Below are 18,589 nucleotides of genomic sequence, written 5' to 3' on the forward strand. Positions count from 1 at the left end.
TTTGTTCCCTTTGCTTCAGCAAAACAGCCTTTCTGTAAGGTTCTGTCGTTCTGAGAGTAGAGCCTTTGTTTGTGGGAGGGGGCGGGGCAAATGTTCCATCACAGCATTGGACATATCTCAAAGACAAACTGCAAAGTAATCAAATTATTCTTAAACATCTAGGACCAACTTGCTTTTGGATCTTATTTGGTTGACGAATTATTCATCACTAAAGCTGACAATTTTCGCAATGTATATGGTTTCAAACAGTTTCTTCACATTTTAGCTTAAAACAGGATATGGTATTGGATTCCTCATATATGAAAACCTACAAAAGCACATTTCATTCAAGTTTCTACCATGTTTAGTCAAAAAGATGTAGTTAAATACATTTCATGCCGATGGGGGCGGCCATCTTGGTTTTGAGGCATTTCCGTCCATTTTTGAGCTGGGCATACAGCAAATTTGAACTCAGCACCCTTCAATACCCCTAAAAAGCATGTATGCCATAAATTAACATGATTTGCCTTCGGGGTTCAGATTTTCTGAAAATTGACCCAGTCTATGATACTATGACCCACCTCTCAACCTGTCATCTTAGACAAACTATGTTTTCAGTCTGAAACGGACTCATTATGCACGTACAGGTTCAGTTCGACTTTAAGGGGAAGATAGAGCCCTTTAAGTTAACCCTAAACCCTGTAGCATGTCCAGCTTGGCAAAAATCTTGTCAATATGCAGAGTTGTTCAAAGAGCAACAGAAATAAGGATGTGATAGATACACTTATTAGTGTATTTATTGTGACAAGCAACTTTTTTCCGTCTGAGTTTTAATGAGGAAATGGGCAAGCTGCATAACAGGACCTTGCACCCATAATAATTTTACAGCGGGGCATTCGAAAATAAGGTGGCTAGAGAGTAGAGACTGACCCTAACGCACGCACGTGGTAAAAAGAAAAAGAAAAAAAGTTGTCGGTGTGTAACGTCAGCACGCAGAACGTGTGGGGCGTGAAGGGAGGGGGAATTCCTACCCGTCATGCCCCGCGGGTAAAGATGGCGACAGCTGAGGAGGGATAGAGCGCAGCAACTTCTGTGACGTTAACGTTACCCACAGAGCCAAGAGCCAGGCACTGACACACAGCCAGGCAGACACACAGACAGACAGACAGACAGACAGACAGACAGACAGACAGGCCGAAAGACAGACGGACAGGTAGCTTCTCACCACCACAAGGTGCTGAGACACAGACAGAGAGAAGAGCGGAGCCTCGCTCAGCGCTCAGCCGGGTCCGCAGCGCTCCTCCCCGGCCTGGCCTCGGCTCTCCGCCCTGGCTGCCTGGCCCGGAGCGGAGCTCACACAGCGGGTAAACTTTCCTCTCCGCTCCGCTCCTCTCTCATCTGTTCTGGAGACATTACCCCGCCCGGGCCGACCCGAGACACGGACCACACAGGTGAGACAGAGCCCTAAACCGGTTTAACTGCAGTTAGATGTGTGCGCGCGTGTGGATTGCGTGTTTATGTGTAATAATACTGTGTGACGTTATGTGGACACTAGTCTGCCTGACCGGGCCGCGGCCACGGCGCGCGTGCCCGTAGGGTCGTTACATTATTAACGTTACACAACAAGCTGATCGATCACATCTGCTTCAGAGAGTAGAACGCCTGCCAGACAACCAGTGTTGGGGGTAACTCATTACAAAAGTAACATATTAACTCATTACAAAAGTAACATATTACATGTAATATATTACTTTTAGCAGTAACTTATTACCAATATGATTTCAGTAATATTATACCAGTTACTCTGTCAACTAACACAAGTTACAAATTGAGTTACATTTAAAAAAATCAAAGCATATGTTTAAATAAACATACAATCATTACCTAATCAAATTGTGTGTTTTTATGCAAATAACCACTATAGATGACAATAACAAAGGAAAAGGATAACATTTATCATTTTGGACGGTTTACATTAACTTCAAGACAGTTTAAATTCCTTTTCGGGATGTTCCGGGGTGGCGACGTCATTCTGCTACTGCTGTTATTTTGGTGAACGTAATGCAAAAGTAGTGTAATAATTAATGAGTTACTCTACACAGACAGTAATATTGTAAAGTAACTTATTACTTTCAAATGAAAGTCATTAGTAATATGTTGTATATTACATTTTGAAAGTAACTTGCCCAACACTGCAGACAACTGAGGGTTAACAAGTATGCATTACATTACTGAAGTGTGCTTATGTACACACGTACACACGTACACACACGCGCACACACACACACGCATACACACACACACACACACACACACACACACACACACACACACACACACACACACACACACACACACACACACACTCACACACTCTCTCACTCAGTACGTTTACATGCACTTAAAAAAATCTAATTATTGCGTTAGTCTGCCTAAAACCAGACTTTTGAAATGCATGTAAACATGTTAGCTCGACTGAAATTGAAGTTATAAAAGTCCGACTAACGCACCCAGATAATGCGATTGGGAGTCGATTTACTCCTGCATGTATACACGCCAGTCGGATTGGAACTGGACGAGGTCATCAGCGTGAACGCTAACGTTCTTTGACCCGGAAGTCGAACTGTTATGTTACCGGCCAGGGAGCGATTAGCTAAAGCTAAATGTGAAGTTTGTTGATGTAGTAGCTAAATCTGTGTCTCGATTTTTTTTTCTTTTAATCGAATATCTTAGTTTCAACTGTATTGAGCTAACAAGGGGCAGCTTTGTGTTACGTGACCATCCATGCATTTGAACGGTTTATCAGTGCTCACTCTCTTTGATATAAAAAACATTTGACATTTGGAGATTGCACTAAGTCAGTGTTTCTCAAACTTTTTCAGACCAAGGACCACTTAACCAATAAAAAAAAAACTTGGGGACCACCTAACTCCCAAAACATCCCCAAAAACAATAGGCCTACTACTTCAACTGTAAATTACAAATTACAGGCTAATTAAATGACAAATACGAGGGATCAGCCGAGCAGCATTTTGGTAAATAAACCGCGTCACTGGGTGGCAACGGCAATGGAACCCTATGGAGCCCAAGTGGCGCAAGGCGTGAGTGTCTGACTCTAGCCGGCTAAGTCTGTTTACATTTTAAAAACTGCGACAGTTCACACAACTTTAACACGACATGTATTTATACATCAAACTCTTGAGCTACTTCTGCTCTCACTCAGAATGTCAAAATATAAGCGATGTGATGTCTAGTTTTTGAGATATTGGCTGAGTTTCCCAACAAAGAAGCTTCTTAAGAGTTAAAGTCCCTGGAAACCAGAAATATTTCTTTATTATTTAGCATTTTGAGATCATCACATCACAGGACCCTATGTTAATAAGCCACCAGCCAAATTTGGACGATGATGAACGTCGCAAAGTATATAAATTTAGGTTTGACAGTCATGGCAAAAGTCATGAGAATCAACTTGTTTTTAGAGTGTATTTTCTCCCGCGGACTGTGTGGGCGTGTCCCGTCTGCAGCAGGGAAATTTCCCTCTCTCTCGGAGGAGACCTCTCTCTCGGAGAGAGAGGGAGAGAAGGAGAGAGAGAGAAGGAAAGATAGATGGGGTGTGTGTGTGTGTGTGTGTGTGTGTGTTCGCGCATTGCTCCGCGCATAGCGTACTGAGAGGCTTCCCACAATTATGAAAACAAGATAACCGATATACAAAATATATACAATTTATTTGAGTCCATTTACCTTTTTTTAACATTTATTTCTCCTTTTCAGTTCAAATATATTCAAAGTTCAAAGAAAGTTTTTTCAAGTTCAGTAAATGCACAATGTTGCCAAAGTCAAATAGGCTATCTCTTGCCATCTTAAAGTTGCATTCAGTGATGTTTTTGTGTTCAAATAAGTGTTAAATGGCTCTATATTCTGACAGCAATCACTGAAATAGTGTTTGGTCAGTAACTTGAAACTCCCAACCCCCCGCTGTAGTCTACTCTGTCTCTCTCCTGTAGCCCTGCATGCAGAGTGGACCTATCTCCGCAACCATAGATCGAGACTCGGGGGTGGTGGCGTTGGATTCGGGGTGAAAAAATACATATAGTCCTAAGCATCGCGATCTGACCTTCTGTTTCCCAGAAAACATAACATTTCTCTGATTGGATAGTGGACTTGCAGACCACTAGGGGCGCCCGCGGACCACTGTTTGAGAAACACTGCACTAAGTGGATTATGTCTGTAGCATGACAAGGTTGGGACCCTAAGTCTTTAGTTTCATATGATATAAGTATCTTCACTATAGCTTTAAAAATGAGCCCACTTGAAAACAGTAATCTCGGCCGCGGACGAGGAGTAGAAAATCAGGGACATTTTCGGGGACACGTCACCAAAAACGTATTAAAAATTATCCCCATTATCTGCCGCCTAGACAACAGCTAGTCTTCCTGGGTCCAAATATAGTGGTGATAATAATGTAACGCCAGTGACACACAAGCAAACCTCCTGTAGTTCTACCGTTCGCCTACAGCCAAGCTACTATGCTAACGTTAGCTCTGACACAAGCCAAAGCTAAAATAAAAACACACTCAACTTACCACACTGAAACAGGGTCAACCCGCAAAGCCGATGGGGTCCGCTCAACTCTTCCTCTTCCTCTAAATACAAATCTGTTTCAAACGGTCTCTCTTTGGCCCAGTGCAGCTAAAGGTTAGCCAGGCTAGCTAAAAGCTACAGCCCACAATAGATCCATGGCTGCAGCCATGTTTGCTTGAGTGACAGATCAGGCGGCCAATCAGAGCGGCGCCTCACTCATCGGCCAATCAGAGCAGGGCCTTTTCAGCCAAAACTGAGTATACTGAGCTGCAGAGGATAAATACAAGGGGAAAAAATCGAGGTGTCTCCAAATCCCAAACATAATTCATGACCTTATTTTATATCCAGTCACTTATCATCTCTCGCCTGGACTACTGCAACGTGCTCCTGGCCGGCCTACCTGCCACCGACATCCGACCGCTTCAGCTAATTCAGAACGCTGCAGCCCCTCTAGTATTCAACCAACCCAAATTCTCTCATGTCACTCCCCTCTTCCGGGACCTCCACTGGCTTCCCATCTCAGCTCGCATCAAATTCAAGACACTGGTACTGGCCTACAGGGCAGTACACCAGACAGCTCCCCTGTACCTGCAATCTATGGTCAGGTTCCAAACCTCTCAGCGCTCCCTTCGCTCCTCCACCAGTGCAGGTCGCCTCGCCCCTCCTTCGCTACGGGGGCTCAAAAGTCGCTCATCCCGATCTGAGGCAGCTGCTTCTCACATCATATGGGTTATTAAAAAAATCATATACAATACAATTGTACTCTAAGGATTTTGTTTATCATTTGAAAACATTAGTTCTGCATGTGTACTTCCTCCTTGGTGATTGTGTGAACTTGCTTGATTAACCAATACTGTGTGGAGGGCCACATATAGTATATTTGGAGAGACAAGCAGAGGGCCGCTTAAAGTCGGTCCATGGGCTGCAATTGGCCCCCGGGCCGGACTTTGGACATGACTGTCCTACATGATCTAATTAACATAACGAAGCCTTAGCCTATTTCATTTTCATTTACATCTTCATAGGGTAATGTGACGGTTGAATGACTTCACACCTGTGTTGTGTTGTCGTCATTCCATTCAGCCAGGGTTAGCTCTAGCCAGGCTAGCCATTGTTAGCAATAACAGTTGATGACAATGCATTTCACGGTATTTTGCACATGGAAACACTGCAGCAACATGTCCACACAGATAATGCTAGAAGTTAGACAGTGCTGTGTAGGCTAGCCGCGGTAGGTGTTACACGGTGGTGAGGCATACACCGATTACATAACATGCCCAGTGCCCACCGGTAACACCGTCGTTCAACTCCGCCGGCTCGTGACAGTTTCACCATGCGCTCAGCTGCGCTGGTGTATAATACAAGTGCTCCCTCCTATCCTGGCTGTCTGAGTTCATCATATCTCTCTGGTTAGACAGACCAGCAAGTAACGTTAGTTGTACATGTTGTGAACACAATCCCCCCTCATACACATGTAGGTAAGACCCTTATCTAAGCCTGTGTGTATTCTCTTGCCACTGCCATCTCTGGAAATGTGGTTTTAACAGAGCTAAATCTCCGCTAGCATTGATGCTAATACCATAGGTTAGCTAACATTGATGGTAAATAGTTAGCATTGATGACTTAGCTGTGATAAAAGCACATGCTACTCAGCTATCGTCATTGTCTGGTTTACTGCTGCTTTCTGGTCATGTTAATCCCATGGCCAGAAAAAAATCCCCAGATTTGTCGCTAACGACGTTAGTTTCTTTTCTCCAGGAGGAGATCTGTCCCCTCTCCAGTGCATGACGTTATGTGAGGCTGACAGTGTTGAGAGCAGCAGCAGGGAGGGGAGGGGCTGACTGACTGGGGGAGAAAGGACTGTATGCAGAGTAGCCTAATTTATAGACCGACAAATGTAACCGCTCAAACTATTCTCTGTGGTTAACCTGACATCCCTACTGTACCACGCTTGTATTGGTGACTATCTTGACGGGTGTGTCGGACTGAGAGCAGTTAAATTAAAAATCCCGACCGTGAGGACTGCTGAGGAGCTCTGGAGCTTTTCTTTGTTTTGTTTTTACGGTGTCACCGGTAACACCAGTGTTGTTGTCACGTGTTTATTACCCGGTGGGAAAACGTCCACACCGTGGCATCCCTAGTGCTGTGTACTGTCTAACTTATAGCGCAGGGCTTAAAGTTCTCCGTAGCTACGACGGATTTCCGTCTATTGGAGCCAGATGTGAACAATACCAAAATTAAAGCCCCTTTGTATATTTTCCAATGTGTATTGTATTGAGTTTGAATGAAAGCTTTTATTTTGAAAAATTCTGACCGGACGTATAAATGATTCTCCTGGGCTGTGTTCAAGCCACAATAAGTCTGAAAATGTTTTGCTACGGTTTCCAGTTTGAACGTCATGTTTCCTTGCCTGTTTCAATGCACCACTATGTTCGCTGATAAATGTTTTGCTACGTTGTGCTATGTTTTCGGCCCGCTGAACGCGACCCTGCAAAGCCACTCCTAATATGTAACGCTAAACAAAACACTGTTGCAGATCTGCCTCTCAGACAGCGTTAGTTCCCAACGTTAAATTATCCCTAATGACAGCATTGAACTGAAGAAGTTTGTTATTGTGAGAATTAGGGGTGGGACAAAATATCGATACCCACGTTATCGCGATATTTCCACCCGCGATACGTTATCGATACACTGGCGCCAAGTATCGATATGTTTATTAATTTTTTTTTTTTTTTTTTTTTTTTTTTAATAAACAGGCTAAAATATTATGCTGTGTGTGGTAGTTGAAACATAGTTTCAAGTTGACTTTATTTATGTTTGTAGTTGAAACAAAAACATAACTACTGTAGGCTACATGAATGGAAATGTTTGATCATTAATATCTACTTTTAGAAATTATATAGGTAGGTAGGTAGGTTATATAGGTTTTCTTGTTTTAATAGTAATAATAAAAAGACTTAATGTGTAACTTTTCCTCCGTGGTATCGAAAATGGTATGAGTGAGTGAGTGAACTCAGAGAGTTCATGTCAATTCTGCTAATAAATGCATAATACATGATTTTTTGCCTTCAGAGGTATTTTTTTCACTTGTTACACAGGTATCGTGATGTATCGTCTTCCAATATATCGCAGTATCGCAGTATCGCAGTATCGTGATATATCGTTATCGAGGGCCAAGTATCGTGACGATATCGTATCGTGAGCTACTCAGCGATTCCCACCCCTAGTGAGAATTGGAGTTAATTTATTACTGCAAAGGTGGAGGAACTTTGAAAACATGTGCGATGCGGAGTTGTCTTTTATTGGACAGGTAAAACTTGCTAACACACGCTCAAACATTTGCTGCAGTAACGTTAACGTTATTATTTTCGGTGTATTTCCCCCCCTGACAGCGCGGGGGGTTGACGCTTTTTCCACGACCACATGTCACTAATTGTCATTTCCACCATAAAGATGCATGTCAGCAGAATAACGTTATTTGATGGAGAGAAAAAGTCTAGTGGAGTTTCACTAGCGTCAACGTTACTGAATGAGCTATAGGCACCTATCTGTAACACAACGTGATAACATTAACAAACAACTGTTGCTAGCGCAGTAACTAGTTGGTTACTAACTTTCTGGTTAGTGTTATATGTGTCAGCTGCTGCTGGTCTCTGAGTTAGTTGATAACAAGATGTTGTTGATTTCATCTGTTACATGACTCCATGATAGTTATGTAATTCTGAGGGATGTTTTAGATGTAACCGTGTGCAGTGGGATGTTTCCTCTTCACTTGATGCTGAACTGTAACACTAGCGTTAGGTGGTTAGCCTAGGCATGCTAGGTGTTGTCTGACAGTATTAATTGGTGTGTTTTCATAACAGTAGGCTACCAGACCATCAGCTCAGTGGGACAGGAGGGGTGAGAGTTTGGGTGGAGCTGGGCTGTGTGACTGGTGGAAGAGAACCTCCTTAGTTGGGACATATGTTTGACAATGTTGTTGTAGTTCCTGTGGCTGTTAGTTATTATTGTTATACTGATCCCTTAACCTACTTGTTTGACTCGATAAAAAACATCTATATATTGTGATTTATTATAGCCAGTAATTTTCATATGTCTCTGTTGGCATACCTACGTGGAATCTTATAACATAGCCTACTGATTCAGCCCAGAACACAATTCATGCCTCATTAGGCCTACTGGATGTTTGGGAACTTGAGAGTGAAATGAGTGCGATGTACACACTGCCGTTTTTTTACATGAAAACCCATGGGAAGCGACGGCACAGCGGGAAAAAAGCGGACACTCTAAAAAGCCTGAGATAGCTAAAACAGGCCGGGAAAAATTTCCAGTCAAAATATTTTTTTGTGCTTTAACCCCTGATAGCGTTATCTGTGTGGACAAGTTGCTACAGATGACACAAGCCAGATGACAAAGCATGACAGTTAGGGATGCACCGATCAAGATTCAAGATTCAAGATTTTTTATTGTCACTCCATGGTACAAGTATCACGTGTGAAATTCTTGTGCTGTGGACTCCGTTTACAACATAGTGCAAATAGTACAAATATAACAGGGCATATGGGTGCAAAAACAACAAGAGACACAACAAGCATAAGGCAGTATAGTGATAGGACAAGTCAGAGACAGTGGCATATTCACTGCACATAGGTGCACGTGTCGGGTGCATACTTTAGACGTGCTTAAACATTTTAAATTCTGCGTATTTGACATACAGGTGCAAATAACATATTCCTTATTAAACATACAATTAAACTCGGCATTTTAAATTCGGCGTGTTTGACATACAGGTGCAAATAGCATATTCCTTATTAAACATACAATTAAACGTTAGACATACATAATGGTAGCAGCTACAGTACGGTACAGTGCGGCTACTACACTATTTGTGTATGTTAAGGAGTCTCGTGGCCTGCGGGAAGAAACTGTTCCTCAAGCGATTTGTGCGTGCTTTCGGAACCCTGTATCTTCTCCCTGAGGGTAGCAGGGAGAACAGACTGTTGTGGGGATGGTTTGTGTCTTTGATGATCTTCAGGGACCTCCTGAGGCACCGCTGTTTATACAGTTCATGCAGATCTGGCAACTCACATTCTGTTACGTGCTGGGCCACGCGTCTCACTCTCCGTAGCGCCCTGCGGTCCATGGTGGTACAGTTCCCGTACCAGGTGGTGAAGCCGCCAGTCAGCAGGCTTTCAATGGTGCCTCTGTAGAAGTCCCTGAGGATTTCTTTCCTTAGCCCAAATTTCTTCAGGCGCTTGAGTCCGTGTATTCGCTGTTGAGCCTTTTTGACGACAGTGGCGGTGTGGCCGGCCCAAGTCAGGTCCTGGTGGATATTGACTCCCAGGTACTTGAAGCTGTCCACCCTTTCCACCACTGTGCCGTTGATGGTGATTGGGGGGTGTGCGATCGATCGGCACGTGACTGGAACTGGCTGATTTTCAGCTGATCGGCCTCGACCGTTGACCGGCGCCGGTCAGTCCACATAGCCGATTCTGTGCGCCGGTCGGCTTTCCCCTTTTTTTGTTTGGTTAATTACCTGCAGCTGCACGATGCACGCCGCGGAGGGGCAGGGTACGTTGGAGTCCACTCCAGTCTGAGCGGCTCGCTTCACCTCACCGGCCCCTCTTCCCCGACCAGCTGCAGTCCACATCACCGCTGCCGCTGCTGCAGATCAGCTGCTGCTGCTATCCGTCAGTCACATTGTCACGTGGATACAGGAGAGGACTATTTGTTTCGTATTGCGAATAGAACGGCGAACATAATAATAAAACGCATCAGTGTGCAACGTTTTCTGTGCGAGATGATTTTCTTTCCGGATGGCGGATAAAAAAAAACAGACTCTGTGTGTAAACTACGATATTCAAACTGAGTCAACTCAAACTCATTAACTCATCTACTCAATAAGAGCCAAATCCACAACTGTAGAGTGGGCATGGCTTCAAAGGTCTGGGCTCCAGACCTATAGGCTATAAACTCCTTGTCCATGGATAACATTTTGATGTTTATTTTATTTTATTAGTTTATTTGGCAGGGACATATACAAAAAAAACATTAAACCCCATAGGGGAAGAGATGCTTTGTAACAGATTTAGCCATAGGCTACTTTCCATCTGGAGCCCCTGTTCTGTTGCACCTTTTTTCTTTTGGAAAAGTAAATGCATGATAGCTGTGGGATATACTGGAAATAATAATTGTTTTATATTCATTGTATTTACACAAAAAAGAATAGCTCTGTCCAGTAACCTGGAACACTTTTATTTTGAGATGTTTTTCAGTGAGATCGTCCTATATGCAAATGATAAGAAATGTGACATGAATCTTAATTTTCTATTCAAGCAAAGTAAAAAAAAAAAAAAAAAACTTAAAAAAATAACCTGTCAATTATTGTTCTTAGAAAGAAAATCGGAATTGGCCAAAATCGGTATCGGCAAGTCAGACTATTCAAAAATCGGAAATCGGAAAAGCGGCCAAGAAAATGGCAATCGGTGCATCTCTAATGACAGTTACACACTCTAAAGGCTTTTCCTTTTAGTAGGACAGGTGATAATAACGTAACGTTAATCAAGTCCATTTAATCTAACGTTACTTACTTATTAACGCTAATAATCACAAACGTGCACAGGACTGTTTTGTCAATCAAATGTACTTCAAACCTTGGCGTACTTTAGCCTACCTACCTCGTTGTGTCCATAAAAATGAGGGCTATAGTATCCAGTCGACATTAACGTTAGTGGCGCGGCGCGGTCGCACAAAGCAAAACATAGGTCCATGTGTCTGACTGTGATGACGTGACGTTACACAAACAGAAAGGAGGGGGCTCTGCTCCGCTCTGCTGCTGTCAATCCAGGGATTTAAAGTGACAGTGAAAAAGGGCAAAAATTGATGGTCAAAAAGTAGTCGGCTTGAAATTGTTTAAATGGGCTATATTATGCATTTCTTAATTTTGTATCATATATAATGCTGTTACAATCTTGGATGGTCATATTAAATGTGGGCTAAGCTTTAATTAAATAGGTGAAAGTGTTTAAATGTTACCCCCATGAACACCCCCTCCCCCCCATGAAATCTCGTGTACGAGATGGTACGGGATTTGTGCCCTGGAGAGCCACTGGTCTAGGTGACGTCGGGTAGGACTTGTTGCCTTGCCAACCTGGCTGTCAGACTGGCACACACCAGTAGTCTCATGGAATAGAGAGGCAAAGTGACCGCCTACTTCCTGCTTCAGCACTGTAGCAGAGATTTTCAACCGCCATTTATTTTCCCAGACATTTCGTTTTCGTACAATGCTTATAAAAATAGTTTTACTGGTTCAAACCAAATGGTACAGATATATTTTGAAACAGGAGAGATCGCATAACATTTCAATGAGACCAAAACGTACAAGAAATGCGGGTTTAAAGAAAATATTTTTTCTATGTTTTTTATTTTGGTCCGAGTGAAATGTTCTATGGTCTCTCCCGATTATAGAGTTAGCTGAACCGTTTGGTTCGACGAAGTAAAACTATTTTATAAGCATTTTACGGAATGTCTAGGGGAAAATAAATGGCTGAAATGAAAATCTCTGGTACAGTGCTGAAGCAGGAAGTGACGTTCCACTTTGCCTCTCTATTCGGATTCAGCAAGGAGACGACTTGGAAGTGAGCAAGGATGTAGGACTGAAGTGGTAAGTTCTGAAAATGTGTCTCACTCCAGCATCGGTTGTACTGCGAACCAACCTGCTGTGCTAGGAAGCGCTAAGTAACGTTAGCGCTTGCTATATATAGCCTAGCAGAGCTGCCTTTCATCTAACATAATGAACATAATAGCTGGAATGACGAAGGGACACATGTTCAGAACTTGTAACGTTAGTCCAACTTGCTGACTTCTCCAAGTCCTCATTTTTGTTTGGTCCGTGTAGCCTTTGCTAGGAGAGGCCCCCTTATAGTCACAAGCATTTGGGAAGTTAGCTAACTAGCACCTCTCCCACCCCCACGCCTAAACATAACGTCGGCTTAGCGGGTGGACCCTGGGGCGTAACGTTACGGCGGCCACGGTAAGGGATGCCCTGCTCGGCCAGCCGCCGAAGGAAATGTCCCGGCGCAGCCCGGGCCGAGCGGAGCTGTTGCCTTAAAGGGATGTTGATATATCAATTGATAGCTTGCTTGTTACGTCCAAGTCACGTTTTTCATCGATGGTCTAATTCGTTTGACAATCCGTTGCTCGTTGATATAATTGCTTTACAACTACCAAATTTAGTAGCCAAAGGGTGAACTGAAGGGGGCCGTGAAAGCCAGTACAAGATAAACAATGAGTTTTTTGAACTATGAATGATGGAATAAGCTACTCTAGTGGAGGCCAACAATAAAATAATAATACATATAATACAAAAATATGGGCCCTTTAAGGAACGGCTAATTAGCCTGCTGCCGGCGCTTATGGAAAACCCTGAACTAAACATTGAGAGGGGGGCTACAAATAGCGTTACACCATAGAATGTGGCTTAGTATGACACTAAAACATACTGGAATTACTTTACCATTCGACATTTTTCACCATTTTGTGACCTTTTATAGACCAAACGACTAATCAATTAATCGAGAAAATAATCGACAGATTCATCGATAATGAAAATTTCATTCAACTAATGAAAAATCATTAGTTGCGCTTGATTCATTGTTCTGCATCTAAGACCACTACAACTGTCCACTCCCTGAAAATGCCAACTAAAGACTGAGTGTGTGTGTGTGTGTGTGTGTGTGTGTGTGTGTGTGTGCATGCAGGCTGATGGGATTAGGCGTCACAGGGGTTTATGTGCGGGCAGGGGGATTATGGGTAGGCAGAGAGGGTCATGGGGTCAGGGGAGGGGGCGGAGTCCCGTGGCAGTTCTCTCTGATTGTCTGAACTGAGCTGTCACTCAGAGCAGCAGTAATGGTGTGTGTAGAACAGGTCACAGTGATGACATCATAATAACCTGGGGCCATATTACAGAAACTTGCTAAATTCCTTTCTTAACTGTTTGGTAACCACGGTAATTAGAGTTAGGGCATGATTTAGCAAAATAGCCATTACAGATTAACAGTTCCTAAGTCAATGTTCTTATCCTAATTTAAGATAGGAAAAGCGTATTACAGAAGCATCATAACTCCCCCCCCTCCCCCCAAAAAATAATATTAAAATACTGTCCTAACTTTAGGATAAATGTTAGGCTGTCCTAACTGTTCAACTCTCACCAACTGCCGTAATTAGTTTTGCAAGCCTATGTAGCCCACAGTACTTTGATTCTGACTTTCTGACTTTTTTTAGAGCTTAACTAAAAATTGTTTGGACATGCTGTTTCAACAAATTATCCGAACTGAACGGCAAATATAGCCTATCTGACCAGACAAATAAACCTCAAGAAGTTTAAGTTTGTTAGCTAACAACAAAGTCAGCCTTTGGTAAGCTACATGTAGGTAGCACAGGGTAACAACATCAAGTAGCTAGCAAAGTTAGCAATGCAGGCAATGACAATAATGTTCCATTTATCTTTATTCACTCAGTTATAGGCTATACTATACTATACTATACTATACTATATTTTAACTAATTTCTCTATTTGTTCCAGCTAGTTAAAGGGCATGGTGCAGGTTGGAGACCACATTGCATTAATATGTGGAAGGGGGAAGCAATGGGATTTGGGGGGAAAAAAACTTTTTTTCAATCACACAGCTGCGTATAGACTAGTTTTTGTAACCAGCAGGGGGCACTGGTCCATTTCATGGAACTACCTTTTGTGATGTCACAGGGATGCAAAATAGTCACCTTTAGGTGACAGTCACATTTTTCAGCCCAAAATATGAGGATTTCTGAGTGGTTTTATGTCTGCCCTGGTATCTGTCACCTTTTTTCACTCTCCATGACTTTGCATCCCTGTGTCGGCCCCAGCAGAACATTCTCCTCTTGTGATGTCACTCCTGTTGTTATGTCACACGCCCATTTATAAAATACCACCTTTTCCTCCATATTTATACCCTGGGGGCCTGTGTGGGGGGGGGGGGGGGATCTTTGTCTTTTTGGAGTGTTTTCACTGTAATCATGAGCCCAAAATGTCAATTCAGATTTCTTTTTTAACCTGCACCATGCTCTTTAACGGTCTCTCCTTGAAGCTACTGTATATGGCATGATAAAACACATCTTTGTCCTGTTATGTGTATGAGATGTCTCTAGTTATTATTCACAAATATAGCTCCACCAGCTGAGAAAAATAGTGTTGGTTGCGCAGGTGTAGGTTGTGCAGGCTCGCGGCCTCGCGAGTTCAGTAGGATAATGTCAAAGGATATGCAGGCAGGCTGTACGCACGTCTCCTCTCCTCTCTGTCCCCACATGCTCACAACAAGCAGTTTCCCTGCTCTTCTGACTGAGCTCATGAATGAGAGAGAGCTCTGTATCTGTCACCGCTTCTAACGGTAAACAAACGCGTTGCATAGTTGCATAGTGCACACCTTCAAACTTGTAACGTTACTACTCACACACTGTTGAAATTAGCAGTGCATAAATGGCACGCCGAGCGCCCAGAGCACACTCTGGCACAAACTGGACCGTTCGTAAATCGGGAGCGCTGTTGGAATATAGCGTTGGGTTATCCAGGGCACTACACTCTCGGAGTGAGCGCACTCGTCAGAACGCCAAGAGATGATGAACTGCTGGTTAAAAAACACAGGGGAAGAGAAAAGAACTGAGGAGAGGAGCTGAGAGCTGAGAGAGAGTGGTAAAGTTTAGTTAGTATTTATTTATTTTTTAAAGAGAGAGAGAGAGAGAAATGTTAGTTAAAAAAAAGGGCCCAGATGAAGCCTGAAAAGTTGTGTTTTAAGTTTTCGCCGAAAGATTGGCAGTGAAGCGGCCGTCCTGACCATAGGAGGGAGCTCGTTCCACCATTGAGGTGCCAGGGACGAGAAGAGTCGCGATCGGGATGAGCGACTTTTGAGCCCCCGTAGCGAAGGAGGGGCGAGGCGTCCTGCACTGGTGGAGGAGCGAAGGGAGCGGTGAGAGGTTTGGAACCTGACCATAGATTGCAGGTACAGAGGAGCTGTCTGGTGTACTGCCCTGTAGGCCAGTACCAGTGTCTTGAATTTGATGCGGGCCGAGATGGGAAGCCAGTGAAGGTCCCGGAAGAGGGGAGTGACGTGAGAGAATTTGGGTTGGTTGAATACCAGACGGGCTGCAGCATTCTGAATGAGCTGAATCGGTCAGATGTCGGCGGCAGGTAGGCCGGCCAGGAGCACGTTGCAGTAGTCCAGGCGGGAGATGATAAGTGACTGGACCAGGAGCTGAGTCGCTTCCCTCGTGAGAAAGGGATGGATTTTGCGGATGTTGTAGAGGGAGAACCTAGCTGTCGCAGCTATGTTGGCCAAGCAAGACAGCTGGTTGTCAAGGATGGAGGTTGTTAGGGACTGGAGATGTAAAATAGCAAAAGCTCTAATCTAGTGCAATGCATCTTTTCTCTTCGGAGATTAATGTTTTTTTGTACGTTGTCCCTGAAAAAAAAAGAAAAAGAAAAAAAAAAGATCACCCCAAGGTTCTTAGCTGTTTGGGAGGGAAGCACAGTGGTATTGTCAATGGAGATGGAGAGATCTGCGAGAGGGCAGTCTTTCCCTGGGAGGAAGAGTAGCTCTGTCTTACCAAGATTGAGCTTGAGGTGGTGGGCAGACATCCAGTCACTGACGTCTTTGAGGCATGCAGAGATGCGAGCCTCGATTTGGGTGTCGGAGGGGGGGGGGGGGAGGAAAGGAAAAGCTGGGTGTCAGGGTTGAGGAGGATGGAGAAGGTGGAAAACAGTTTACTGGGGTTGGACGCAGAGCACTGGATTTCAGAGATGAAGAAGGAGGTTTTTGAGGTGAAGTTGGAGTGGATAAGGTGGTAGGAAGAGAGATCTTTAGGGTGATGTGATTTTCTCCATTTCCTCTCAGCTGCCCGAAGCTCTGTTCGATGAGTTTGCAGAGATTCGGTCAGCCATGGAGCAGGGGGAGAGGATCGGGCAGGCTTAGTGGTGAGTGGGCAGAGAGAATCAAGAGCAGAGGAGAGAGAGGATAGAAGAGTGGTGGAAGCCTCGTCAGTGGACAGGCGAGAGAACTGCTCGGCTGAGGGAAGCAAGGAGAAGGACGGTAGAAGAGAGGGAGTTAGGTGAGAGTTTTTAGGTTGCGTCGGGTGGTGGTAGAGTGAGGGGGTGATGGGTGGGAGGTGGGGAGGGAGATGGGAAGAGAGAAGGTGATAAAGTGGTGGTCGGATACAGGAAGAGGAGTCGCAGTGAGGTTAGAGGTGGAGCAGGATCTGGTGAAGACCAGGTCAAGCACATTCCCTGCTTTGTGAGTTGGAGGAGATTGAGAGAGGTAGAGGTCAAAGGATGAGAAGAAGTTAAGGAAAGTCAGAGATTGTAAGGTTACTGGCTGGATGTTGAAATCGCCCAGAAGAATGAGTGGAGTACCATCCTCAGGAAAGACGGAGAGAAGGGTGTCCAGCTCGTCGAGAAAGTCACCAAGCAGACCAGGCGGGCGGTAGATTGCCACGATGTTGAGCTTGATGGGTAGGGAAACGGCAACTGCATGGGACTCAAAAGAGGATATAGAGAGATAAGAGAGATGAGTGACAGTGTAGGTTCATTTGGGAGAGATGAGGAGACCAGTGCCTCCCCCACGGCCAGAGGCTCTAGCAGTGTTTTCAGGAATCATCCAGGTCTCTGTGAGAGCTAGAACGTGGAGGGATTGAGAAAGAGCATGAGCTGACATGGTCTCAGTTTTCTTAACAGCCGACTGGCAGTTCCAGAGTCCTCCGGCAATAGTAAAAGGACTATTTGTGAGCTTAGGGTAGCAAAGATTACCTGGGTTACTACACCTGAAGATGCCGTGTCTATGGCGTCTATGGGCTGATCTTACAACAGGGATGGGGAAAAGACACATAGTTAGGTAGATAATAGGGGTGGGGGAAAAAATCGATTCACCTAAGTATCGCGATTTTTAATGTCACGATTTTTTGGATCGATCTTTTATTCCAGAATCGATAATCGTGCTGGGTGCTTGCAGTCAGGCCACTCACTGAACAGCAGGCCAGGCGCCGCCTACTGGTTTACTAGTGGTTTTATTACTTTATTAGTTAGTCTGAAGTAATAATTACACTTCAGGGTTAAAGTGGGTGCATCTCATTGTAAAATTGGACTTCAAACGGCCCAAATCTGGCTTCAAACGGCCCAAATTGGGCTTCAAACGGCCCAAATTTCACGCGCGTCGGCCCATATCGGCCTGGCCTGCTTGGTATCTAATGCCCGGCCTGAATTATGATCCCAGTCCGCCCCTGTTTTTAACTATATCGCCCAGCCCTACTCATGATATATAATATACAGTCTCTAGTGTATGATTCAACTTTTCCCATGTTCTAATCTAGTGTAAAAAAGCAAACAAACTGAAAAAAGAAAAGAAAAAAATAAACAAAAATCGCAATAAATCGTAATATCGAATCGTAATAATCGTAGAATCGCAATACTTAAGAATCGCAATATGAATCGAATCGGCACCCAAGAATCGTGATAGTATCGAATCGGGAGATAAGTGAATCGCCACAGCCCTAGTAACTACAGTGCTGTGCTGTGGACGGCCTACTTGCTGGCTGGCTCACTGCGTGAGAACCGGGCAGCTGACCGCCTCCGTGCGGACGGCTGTCCGCCTTGAGTGTCTGACTAGCCGCGGTAAAGAGCCACGGTAAATAACGATATTCCTGGAATGCAAGTTTAACAAGCCAGTTACATGTCCTTTGCATTCTACATTAAATTAATACATTACCGTTTGGTTTACTTTGTATGTTACGTACTTATTAGTCTCGCTGGCCATCCTCCTCTCCCTTCCGTCCGAGGAGTCTGGCGCCACGGAAACAGGCTGTCTTTTTGGAGTGTTTTCACTGTAATCATGAGCCCAAAATGTCAATTCAGATTTCTTTTTTAACCTGCACCATGCTCTTTAACGGTCTCTCCTTGAAGCTACTGTATATGGCATGATAAAACACATCTTTGTCCTGTTATGTGTAT

General features: G+C 44.1%; 1 protein-coding gene across 1 annotated transcript in view; it reads left to right on the forward strand.

Annotated features, from left to right (window-relative positions):
• Positions 1–1,111: 1,111 nt before the first annotated feature.
• Positions 1,112–18,589, forward strand: part of tjap1 (tight junction associated protein 1 (peripheral)) — a gene marked incomplete at its 3' end in the record, with an annotated part of 96,956 nt that continues 79,478 nt past the window's right edge. The window contains exon 1 of the mRNA XM_083651051.1: positions 1,112–1,430. The remainder of the gene's footprint in view (positions 1,431–18,589) is intronic.

Source organism: Poromitra crassiceps (assembly GCF_964638095.1).
Source record: "Poromitra crassiceps genome assembly, chromosome: 14".
Lineage (NCBI taxonomy): Eukaryota > Metazoa > Chordata > Actinopteri > Beryciformes > Melamphaidae > Poromitra > Poromitra crassiceps.